At 29.9% G+C, this 12,992-nt stretch overlaps 1 protein-coding gene across 1 annotated transcript in view; it reads right to left on the bottom strand.

Annotated features, from left to right (window-relative positions):
* The window catches only part of mmd (disintegrin and metalloproteinase domain-containing protein mind-meld), a 673,422-nt gene that overhangs the window by 647,337 nt on the left and 13,093 nt on the right, over positions 1-12,992 (bottom strand). The window lies entirely within an intron of this gene.

Genomic DNA, 12,992 nt, shown 5'->3' with positions numbered 1-12,992 from the left:
GTCAAGCCCGTGCATGGAACGAGGAACAACCTTGATTAAAAGTTTGGAGGGAACCTTTTTGTCAATTGATACGTCCAAAACTCGACCGAAAACAGGGTTAACAATTTGTGATTTTTAAAAAATTAATAAAAAATCCTAAATTAATATATCTTATTTTATCATTGTTATTTTAATTTTAATGCAATCACTTACGTTAACTTTTATATGTGAAAAAAAATCTGTATCAATTTATGTTCTTGAAATTAAAAAATTAATCATGTAAAGATACAATGCATTTTTATTGATTATTGATGTTTGATAGTAAATTTTTGATATTTGAAAATTTGTATCTAATGTTTATTTCCAGCCGATTTGAATATATAAGAAAATTTCTGTCGAGGAATTTGGGTTGCTTCGAGGGGTTAGAAATTCCGAACGATGCGGGTCAACCCTCATAAACTCTTGATGATTTCATTTACAAATTAACCGCAATAAGATTAGTAGATATTTCCAATATATCCGCTTTGGCTGCAAAATAGTAAATGTTTATTTAAAGTCTTATTATTGGACCCTTGGCATAAAAGAACTTCATTTTAAGGTAAAATATGTAAATATGTATGTCAATTTACATTTTTTAGATAAATATTCAACAAATGTATTTAATACATAAATTAACAAAAATCAAGTTAGAAATCGGACTTGTTTTATTTAATAAAAATAATTTATCATAATTTCCTTAAATTTAAGTGGAAAATAAAATTGCATTACGGCTTCATTTTTCTGTTTGATTTTTCATATTATTAAAATGCAATATTTATTTTATTCGGTAAACAAACAGTTTGTACAGATATATTGTCAATTTTCTTGTATGTGTCTTTCTTTGTGTAGAACACTCCTGCACACACCTAAAAAAAATTTAACACTTAAGAAAATAATTTAAGTTATGTTAAATATAACAAATGTCAAAGATTAGAAATAAAAAGATATGTACATAATGATGAAAATAAATAAATATCGGCTTCTCTCAATAATCTTACGATTTTTGACTTAAATTTACGTACATTGTCATAAAAAATATTAACCTCGAAAAATCTATTGTTATATTACTCGTATAGACTAGGTATTGTAAATTGTTTCAAATAGTTCGTTAACGCGTTGTCTATGTAAAACAGAAGGTATTGTCCTGTTGGTCTAGATGGTACACGCAATATAAATGAATAGTTTATCAAACAAACATCAACGGGTTTGTATGATTTACAATGAAGTTTAACTCGTATATAAGTTGAATAACCATAAAAATATCAACTGTGTTACTAGTGTTAAACGTTTTTGTATTATTTTATTGGTGTTACTAATACTCAAAGTATTTTGAGTTTGTCCAAATTTTTGTAGACAAGGACTGGATTCAACTCCCTGGGGAGCTGTTTATATTAACACACATCTTTAACTTCACAAACACCAACAGATGAAAGAATTGAGCGAATATAGATGTTCAAATATAGGCAGAATGGTGAATGTTACACGGTGTGTAAAGTGGCCACTTAAACCAGCCATTGACAGGTCATAAGCCCTGTAGATGCCTAGACTTCTATATTACCTTCTCTTAAATGTTCTTCATCTCTGTTGTAATATGTTAATACTCAAAGTGTTTATTTTAAAAATAATTCATTATGAAATGTTTATCATCATAATCATTCCTTTTCCGCACCTAATGGTAGATAGGGCACTGCATTAGTACACCAATCGCAGCGTATCATGATCTTTTTTTTGTTACATTAAAGTTAGATGATCAGTCTTACGCTTCAGGTACCAGTCCGGGGACTATGAAATATTCTAGTGTGAAAACACCATTTAAAATAAATATTTCACATCAACCAGCGACTTTGAAAAACATCCTTTAAAACCAATATTTCATATAAAATATGTCAGGAATCGAACCCGATACCTCTTGCATGGTAGGCAAATGCTCTGACCATTACATCACGAGGCCGATAAATGAAATGTTATGAAGCGAATATGATACTTCTTAATGATGATATACTAATTCATACTATGTATTACGTATGCTAAAATCAAAATATTCGTTACACGGTAAAACCGCTTAAACCGGTCAAATGAATAAGTTAAAGAATCCTTTGCATTTCTTCGATTCCTAAAAAAATATTTGCTGTTATTTTGTACCCATGAAAATAGTATTTTAACAATCCAAATACCAAAAAACAGTACTTAATTGACCAAATTTTACTTAGTTTTTTGACAGCCCTAATCATACGAAAAAGTATTTCTTTTTTCTACGTACAAGAGTAAGTTAGATAGAATACCCATTGGACTAAAATTCTAGAATACCAATTCCCTTAAAATCTAAAGCAGTTTTGTTAAAAGCAAACGGAAATACAAATTGGGAAAAGGGTATTTTGTCAGCCACGCATCTGTGGAGCGAAGGTGAAAAGAATTTTGCAATTTTGATGGATTAGAAACGGATTTCCGGTTTCCGGGCAAATATTTGATACATTAAAGAAGGGTGATCTTTCTCCTTGCTCGGTCAACTATGCGAAAGGTAAATTGAAAAATACGACTTGGTATTTATACTCCTAAGATAAAATAATACAAAAAACCATTTGTACATTAATTACAATGAGGAATTTTTAGGAGAAAAGTTCTATAGATGCGAATTTCATTCATCCCTTTAATAGGAAATCTTAATTCGCCAAATAGATTTTTGTAACTTGATTAATAAAAAATATTCTCAGATCAGTTTACAATCCTAATCGTAATCATAATAATCCTACCCGATGGTGCCTAGGCCACTGACTGGAAAACCAAAACCGGTGTACCTCGATCATCTGTTTTTTTTTTTTATATGGAAGTCGCCTATTTTTTTGCCTTGCTTGTTATGTACAAGGCTTATATTAACTACAAAAAGTGTGTTCTTTCTTATTACTCTTGACTTTAGTGTGAGGATCTGGTGGGGTTATTGGCTATGGCCTTGTTAAGGAACTTCTCCGCATTTGCTTTAAGAAGAGGAAACCACAGAAAACTCATTCAGGAGAAGCCGGACTATTGACAGACATCAACAGACCTTTCGTTCCACTTTGAGAGTGTTCGGCATTTTATGTCCTTTTTGTATTTATTTCAACAATTACTTCTACTATTTTTACCATGTATGATATTCCCATGCGATAAGTTCCTTTGATTTATTACTATTACGATATCTTCTACGAGTAGGTCCTCATCCAGACTTCTACATCGCGTCTCTAGCTGCATTCCTACTAAGCTGAAAATGGAACAATGCATCAACAAATGAGGGACATCTTGGTATGTCTTGTCATCACATGGACAGTTTTTGATTTCTATAAGCTTGAAACGGTGAAGATAGCTCATTAAGGATTTGAGTCAGTTCGTAGTCAACTTGCTGCGTTTTCTTGAAATCAAAGGCATTAAAGATTTTTGGAAAAAATATTTTAGTTACCTGTCCAGTAGTTTCACTTAAATACCGGTCGTTGCGAGTTTTGCTTCTTCTTTTCTTTTTAGCAAAACTTAAATGCAATCTGGTAAAATCAGGAACTGTTTTCTTGAGAGTAGCTTCTCGAGCCTTTTCATCTGCTTTTTTATTGCCTTGAATTCCGCAGTGGTGATCATCTGTTTCATGAAGGTAAGGCGATCAGTCTTAGGCTTCAGGTACCAGTTCAGAGACAGTAAATTATTACAGTGTTAAACTTAATTCAAAACATTGAACTTAGGACCTCAAATAGCATTGTTGGTAAATACGCCAATCACTCCCCTACAAGGTCGACTTATCCTCGCCGTGGTGATCATCTGTTTCATGAAGGTAAGGCGATCAGACTGAGGTTTTAGGTACCAGTTCAGAGACAGTGAATTATTACAGTGTTAAACTAAATTCAAAACATTGAACTTAGGACCTCAAAAATCATTACATTAGGTAAATACGCCAATCACTCCCCTACGAGGCTGACTTATCCTCGCTAGATTTCCTTTTTAAGAATTCTTCCAAATTTTTTAGTTAAGAATTCCGGTTTTTTTTCTCTCAAAATTTTTTTTATTCATACGTCTGGACATAGACGTAACATATTACGCAACCTTAAAAATGTCACTATTTTATTACATAAACTTTGGAGATGTGCCATCTTTGAGTTTTTTAATTTGAATTTTTTTTTACATATGCATACATAAAACTAAATAAAACTCGAAATAATTTTTTGTACTCTAACTGGAAATTGAATCAAGGGCTCCACGTGTGTGCCCTTACGCATAGAAGGCCGAATGCATTATTAAGAAAACGTGTCATATATTTATTTATTCATAGCAATTCTGAGTACTTATTTGTGCTCTTCGGGTGTCTCCAGATGAGCAACGTCAGTTCAACGATGATAGCTTAATGTACACGTATTAATTTTTCCCGATTTACACCTGTCCATTATGTCGTGTTCGTTTCACGTGAAATGTTCAACCACCTACAAAGGGTGTTTTTAATTTCTCATTGTCGACGGGGGCTGTAATCACCACCCTGGCCGACCCTTTGTGAGCCTCACCTACCCCTTTCAGCATTTATTCGTGGATTGTTTCCTCACAGCTGCGCTTGGCATGTTTATAATTTATTTTAGCGGTACGTGAATCAAATATTTGAAATTGTTACCATTTACCCAAAGTGTTGGGCTAAGTTTTTTGCGGGAACGACGGTTAAGCTCGAAAAAAGAATTCGGGGAAAAAATACACAGTACACATTTTTGACACCCGCAAAGACTCATAATATATTTATATTCGCCAAGATTAAATTATTTTCGTAAACCGTTTACCGAAATTCTTCTCTTTAATATTAAAAATAAACACGAAAAATGTCTCGGACACATGCGTCAAAAATTAATATCCATTAGCATAACTGAAAACGTGTTTTTAACATCGCGATATATTTTCATCTTATTTTTTAACATAAAAAACTTTTGTTCATTTCTCATTTATCATTAATATCATTCACCTAACGTATTTATTGAACAATATTTAAGATCAAAAATTTTTTTTATATTAGGACTTGAAATTCAATAAAAATTACACGAGCAAAATTTGTAATTATTAGTTTTGGTCCTTTTTTTAAAATTTAGTTTTTTTATTATTACGTAGTATTTATTAACTTGCCCTTCCTACGTTTTTTATCATCTCTTCCTTTCCTGTTTTCCTATTCCATTTTTTTGATGTTATGTATTTTATGTTTTGAACTGTTCATATGTGAAACCCGTAATTGGTGTAGTTATGTGTTGCAGCTTTGTGTTTTATTGTTTGAATTTATAAAAATGCTTTTTAATTTTTTAAATTTATTTTTTATAAAATTTTATTTTATGTAATTTTAAAAATAAGTCAACGTTTGTTTGATCGTTACGGAGTCTAAAACGTTATGATTTTTCTTTTAACGATTTTTTTTTATTAGTTTTTATCCATTGTATTATTTTTATATATATAAAAGTAACGTTTTTATTATTTAATTATTGCCACACGCATTAGCTGATGTGCAAACTGGTCGGGCCTTACCTGGTAGAAATTTTTAACTATAGCCCAGACATAACTTTGTACCATGTTTTTAAGTAAGCCCCTTTTAGATTTAGGAGAAAAATTCCGGCAGTGAATTGAATACACTGCACATTAATGTTTTTCTTACTTCAAATTTACGTCTACTTTTAATCGTGCAAAAAAGCATCGCTAAAATTGTGTAAAAAAAACCTAGAACCTAACCATTAAATTTAATTTCTAAAAAACGAGATAAACCTTCAATTGATGCCATCTTTAGAAAATCATCTTTTATCCAAATGTTAAAAAAAAAACACTTATGAATAAAATTCTTTGAATTCTAGATTTCCAAATAATTAAACATTACACAGATGCAATACAAATGCATATTTCAATCATTATTCATATGTTTTTCTTCCTGATATCTAAAAATCAATACCAAATATTAAAATATTTTCATCTAAATAATAAAAAAACACATGAGACTCACCCTAGCCTGAACATACAGCGAAAATTGTGTCTTTTAGAATATAAGTTCTTGTTTTTAGAAATCTGTTTTTAAACAGTAAAAATAAAATGTAAATAAAATAAATGTGTATTGATACTATATATATATGTATAAAAATAAATGTAAAACGAACTTCCTCTCTAAACACGAGTTTTCACTCTATTAGAGAGGTAGAAACGTTATTGTTAATTATATATGACCCAACCATTTTGTAATTTTAAACTTATTTTGTTTAGATTTTTTGCAATAAATGAAAAAAAAAAATTCTCCATAATTTAATAATATTAATATATATTTTTAAAAAATACCGAATTTCCAGATTTAATTGACGTAAAATTTTAACTTAAAATAAAATGCTTGATATCAAAACCAACTAATAAGTCAAACTTATACTTTTCTTTATTTTACAATGATTAATTTATTTTTAAAACTGTGTCTCCTAATATCTGATATTGATATTAACTGAATTATGTTATCCTTAAATAATCAAAGGAATAATTCAAACTGCTTTTTTATTTATTTTTTTTTCAATTATTTTTTTTGTTTTTTTACAGTTTACATAAGAAGTTAAACATAATATTAAAAAAAAAGTATATTAATACATAGCAATGAAATAAATATTGATAATAAAAATAGTAAACAAAAAAATACTACAAAGGCACGGCCTGTTCGCGGGTATACAAGAAAAAGGTTAATGAATTTTTACTTCTATGATAAATAGACAGTTATAATATTTTTGTGTTACATAACGAAACCTTTTGTTTTTACAGAACAAAAGCAAACATTTTGGTATAATTTGTGTATTTATGTGTCTAAAGTCGTTAGAATCATAAAGACACATTTGCACGGTTCAATGACGTAGCTTATTAGATAATCTCTTACTAGGTGGATGTGATTTTGCGGTTGAAGGAGTACCGTTATACAAGCGAAGCGAATTTGCATGGTCTTCTGTGCTAATACGTCAAACTATAAACTAACTCTCAGCTCGTGTGCTATGCAGTTCAGTCGATAGACGACACACCAGAATCAGCGCTAATAATATTGAGATAAACTTTGCGTTGCAACTTAGACGTTTTTACGTATAATGAAGTTTGCAACTTTAACTCGTGGGGCAACACACACCCAAGAGCTTGTTTGAAAACTGAGAATACACATAAGAGCGCGCATTAAAATATGATTTGAACCATCCAATAACATAATAATTTGGAGTTTTATCTCTACCTACTACCGGTACATAAATAATGGGAAATAAAAGCAAAAACAACATCAAAGTACAATATTCATATTTATTAGACTAAGGAATATTTTAAAACTAAATAATTTAAAAATAGCTGATTTCTCAATTGTACAATCTTTTTTACAATACGGTATTGTTGGGTGAGGTGGGGTGGTGTATATGCTTATATATTAAACCCCCTTCAAATAGTACAAAGATTAATTATTAATGTGATTTTAAAGAAAACCTTAACATTCACTAGAGAAATTATTTATAAATTATTTAAAGTTCATACAGTGGACACTATTTATAAAATAAATTCCATTTTACAAATTTATAAGGAAGAAAAAATAAGTCACTTTGATACCAAAATAATATTAACATCCCTAAATTCCACATAATTCATGGTCAAAATAGCTTTGTCTTCAAAGGTATAAAAAGTTACAATAATCTCACCGATGAACTAAAAACTATCAAAACTACATCAATAAATAAATTCAAAGTAAACTTTAAAAAATATTAATTTAAATACTAGAATGTTCTTAAATCTAGCAATAGCAAAGCATTGCCGAGTCCAGTTAATTTGATATATATTTTGGGTTGAGTTTAAGTAACTATTAGTCATAAAGTAAACATTTGTGTATGTATATTAAACTTCGGTTTAATAATACATAAAAAAAGTATCAATAACGTTTTCAAGTTTCTCCAAATATTTTCACAAAAAATATCATTATCTTGTATTCAGTAATCAATTTTATCCAGACAATGAAATTATGTTCATAGAGCGCTGATCAATGACAAAAAATATCTTGAATAGCTGTCGATTAAAACGTTAAAAAAATAATCTTTTAATGCCTTGCAAAATGCGGGTAAACCGTAGTATGCTATGCCATTACCAAATAAACAGATGAATGAAACGAAATTATCAAAGTATTCTGTAATCCTAAGAGCTTATGTAGGTACCGGAATACGGATAGGGATTAGAAATACCTACCGCCACCGTCAGTTTAGGACCAAGTAAGTATCACTAAGGATTACTTAGTATAATTAAAACACCTTCATATTGAGAGCGCCAAAAGTACTGCATTTGTACTATTATCCGCGTGTAGAAAACCATTTAAAGACTTTCAAGTTAGTAGGGAGAAACAAATTAATTTCGCTTATTTTTAATAATTTTTTGTTTATTTTTGTTTTATGACAAAACTTGGTGCAATTTATACACGGTGTTTTAGGGTCAGACCGCAAACCTTCAGGGTAAAATTAAAAGTAAACCTAAATTCTTTTTTTTTATATAATCTTAAAATTGAGTACCATCACATTTTCATCTCTTTCACAAACTCCTAACCCTCCCCTACAAAAAAATAAAACACGATGATCAACGAAGCAATACGCACCGGACGCGGACAAAGGAAGCGGCTGGGTGAGGTAAGGATAGGGGCTGGTGGAAGAGATGCTCGTCCGAGAAATAAAGGATACATTCCACTTTGGTTGTAAACTTTAAAAAAATATGATTTTTTTTTAAAGTTTGTTAGGATATTTTGTAAGTTTACCATGAGAAATGTTCCTCTAAAGTTTTGCAATCTGGCCTTGAAACACCGTGTATGAAATGCACCAAGTTGTGTCATTGATCAAATTACCTAAAAAATTACTGACAAAAACACTAATCCATGCAAAGCGGAAAAATGACATAAATTTTGAATTTCCATTATCACCTATAATTTAAAAATAGCATGTAGCTAAACATTTTTATTTAATATATATAGACAAAAGTATTTAAAAAAAAAATATCTTCTTTTGCTGTCTATGAAAACTAATGTTTTACGCGGAGTTACTATGAGGTATTTATAGCTTTGTTTCACCAGTAACATTTTTTTTTGTCTTCAAACATTATTTTTATTTTGTTAAAACGTAAGTGTTCAATATGACATGGTTTACAACATTTTTTTTTTTTTTTTTTTAATTGAGTATTTTCGCTTAAATACGTTTTCAAGTGCACAAATATAGAAGAGTAAGATTTTCCAGTGTCCTAGCATTGAAATAATAATTCCACAAAACGTATTAAATGTTCGTTTTTTTCTTCAAACAGTAAATTAAAATGGTTCTTTAACTCAAAGCTAGTCAAATTCTTAAATTAAATGTCCGACCAGTCTCATTTGAATACCCCACAACACTCTTATTAAATGAAAAATCAATCATTGTTTTTTAATTAACTTTGAAATGCCTTTAAAATCAATTTGACCTCAATTTAATTCTTAAATATGAAGTATCGAGTTCAAAGTATGGCATCTACAAAATAAAAACTAACTCAAATCGATGCAAAACCTTCTACGCCCTGCCCTAATTATTACTAAATACATTTTTTCGGTAGTACAAGTTTTTATTTTTTAAAAATCACAATGAAATATTTTCAAGTATTTTAATTTCTACTGGAAAAAATGGGGGAGAAGAGTAGAGGATGATTTACGACAGTAGGTACCAGTGGTGTTCTTGAAAATTTGACGCCGTAAAAATAAACAAACCGTTTTAAACCCTCGAAAATATTTTCGGAAAAAAATAGCGAAACCACACTCTCGGAAAAAATAAATGGAAGTACTTTAATATGTTGAGTGAAAAAGATTAATTGAGGAAGACAAAGACAGATCATCTAAAAAAATTAGAACAAGGAAACAAAGAGAAGAAACTAATTGACTACTCCATACGCATGTGTTTATGATAAATCGTGGGGAAACATATATCAAGAATTACCATTTTTTCGGAATTAGAATATTTTCTGCTCTTTTACCGTACATAATGCCGCCATCATAAGAAGCGACTGAATTGTGAAAAAGTACCTTCCATTTGAGATAATCCCAAAGATATTGAAGATAAACGCTCCAACATAAACATGGAGGAGTTTGATGAATAGAGCGGTTTTAGGATACGATTAAATATGGTAAAAATATTAAGTCCGTGGTGAATTATTTAAAACCAGTTAAGGATTTTAATTTAAAAGTTGATGTGACTATGTTTAGTCACATGTCTTTTAAGCTGGGTTCACCCAAAGACAATACAACAGATCAGACAATATTTTTAGTACTGGCTCCGTAGCCTCAAAGCGCAGGTAAGACCATCGAGATGATACAACAATATGGAAACATCACCTTTTTTTTACATTTTAAAAGTAATAAAGGTGTATGAAATAATGTCCAATAAAGAAAAAGGTTTTTGCTAATTATTAGTAGCATAAAAAATATTTTTAAATTTGTAATTTTCAATTTCCGCAAAAACGGTCATTCCATCGACCACGCCTCTAATACGTCACGATTCATGTTTATTTGTATGTGGCAATTGTAATTTGTTGAGAACATTATCGCAAATCTTGAAGTCACAACAACCAAGACCAAACACGTCGCGTTTTTCCTGTAACGTTTTTTTATATAATTTCTAATTTACATTTAAGTATGAAAACATTTCTTCGCAATATCCATATTGATTTCGAAACTACAATTAATTGTTCTAAATCCATTTCAAATATTTTTTCGATATTCGTAGTGTGTGATATTTCCCTATTGGATTGTAGTAAGACATGACGACGCGCGTTACGAGCGAGTTCCTGAAAAATATTACTGGTTTTAAACCTAGATGTATTTGAATTGTTGGAGAAAGAACTAAATAATATAACGGGTATTTCTGCAGTCATTTTCGGTAGAAAAAATGCTTGGCGTCTACAATACTGAAATTCACACAAGGGCAATACGCCCGCGCGCGCTTGTAGAGGTAATCCATTGTCTTGCGGAGATGGGCTGCCCGTCTATATCTACAATGTTTCGACTCATTGTCCTGTCCTCCGAATTTCTCTTGACACCAAGATAATAGGTCCTGGGCATGGACAATATTGTCCGCTTTTTGTTTAAAATCTATATTACACAAAACATATTTAATTTGCCCTCAAATCGTCGTCATCATTTTCAAATTACTTGAAAATATTACATTTTTTTACATATGTTCAACAACTTCATCTCTTTCATTATAATTGATTAAGATACTATTTATCTTGACAGTATTTCAAATTTTACGGTCTTGATTGTTCTGAATAACATTTCGTGTGATCAAAAAAAGGTTTTTTAAATAAAACATACTAATTATGAATGCAGTGAGTTGGTTGAATTTCATTCCTTATATTAGTGAGGTATCGAAAATAAAATTTAATTGCATTATGTTCCACATTTATTTATGACTATACAAGAGTTTATAATGTGACGCATTTTGTCTTGTAAGGACATTATCAAACTGGTTTTGATAACTAGAGTTTGAAAATGTTCTTACGAGATATAGGTGCTCTTTTTAAGACATTTTCAAACTTTAGTCTCTATAAATAAATGTAAAATATCAATCCGTTTCAATTTTATTTTGGATGCCTTACCAACACATAAAAAAAACTGTTATTTTGCATCCCCAGTCTAGAATTTCACAAGTTTAAATGCGTCAAACTAAGAAAAACGACTTTAAGATTTTGATATTTATAAATATCATAAATATCTTTGATTGTTGATTTTAACACTAAATATGTGGTGATAATTAATACGTTGTGACTGCCACATTTCATATTGTGGTAGTCTTGACGAATTATAAAATATAAGAGATCATGTTAGAGTACTATTATGCACTCCGTATGCAGTTATAATGGCTTTTTTAGTCAATGCACTTCAGCAAAGTGTACTATAATCCAAATTCTATTAAATGTCATAATTAACTCTGCCGTCATAAGAAAAAAGGACACATCTACATTTTTTAATAAATTGAGTCAAATACGTATTTGGAATCAGGAAAAAAATACGCATCTACTAAAAATACATCTATCTTCCTAAAATAACCACAACCCTATTATCTCTACTGATAAATGAGACTTAACTGCAAAAAGTCTTGAAGATTAATAAATATAAAAGGCTGTTCTGACCTATGTAATTATTAAAAACTTATTAAAATACTTACTTTTTCTTCTACTTCTTTTTTAAAAACTTCTGAAATGAATATACCTACTTGTTTTCAATTTAATTTAAGATCTGCCGGTAATTTCAAAGTAAATTGATTATTAGAGTGGCGTTAATAGTTTTAAAAACAGCAAATGGCCAGTTGCGTCTATTTTATTTAGTTGAATAGAATCAATTGGCATATTAACACTAAAAAAGAAAGACGTTTACTTAATTACTAAATAAAAAGGTTGTTTCTAGCTTGAAACGTCTTTTCATTGAAGTGTAACATATATTTTTGTAATTTTTTACTAAAAAGAAGATGAAAATGTTAATTTTTAAATATATTACGTAAAATTTATTAAAATTAACAAACATATAACGTTAGGGCAAACCATAATACATACTGTTGCATAATAATATACTTAATTTTTGTAGTATTTTTCACACAGCAAATTTTTCAATCTCTTAGTTCCAAAATATTTATTTTCTCCGTTTTTTGTTTTATGTAGAAACGTCCTTCTTTTTTATGATGGCAGACTCAAAACAAAATATTTTTTAACAATGTTTGAGTTTGTCCAAATGCTTGCAGACTGGCTGGATTTCCTCCCTCGGGAGTTATACATATTTAAACTTATTGCAACAGAAAGGGAAAACATTTTTGAGAAGGGAATTTGGGAGTCTAGGCATTTACAGGGCCTATGACCTGTCATTGGCTGGTTTAAGTGGTCACTTTAAACAGTGTGTTATATTCACCATTCTGCTCATGTTCAAATATCCACATTTCCTCAACTCTTCCATTTGTTGACTTTTGTGAAGTAAA

The sequence above is a fragment of the Micrasema longulum genome, unplaced genomic scaffold (genome assembly GCF_059751315.1).
Source record: "Micrasema longulum isolate JH-2025_06_02 unplaced genomic scaffold, ASM5975131v1 h1tg000222l, whole genome shotgun sequence".
Classification (NCBI taxonomy): domain Eukaryota; kingdom Metazoa; phylum Arthropoda; class Insecta; order Trichoptera; family Brachycentridae; genus Micrasema; species Micrasema longulum.
Note: the sequence above shows the minus strand (reverse complement) of the source record. Positions and strands in the feature narration are given on the sequence as shown.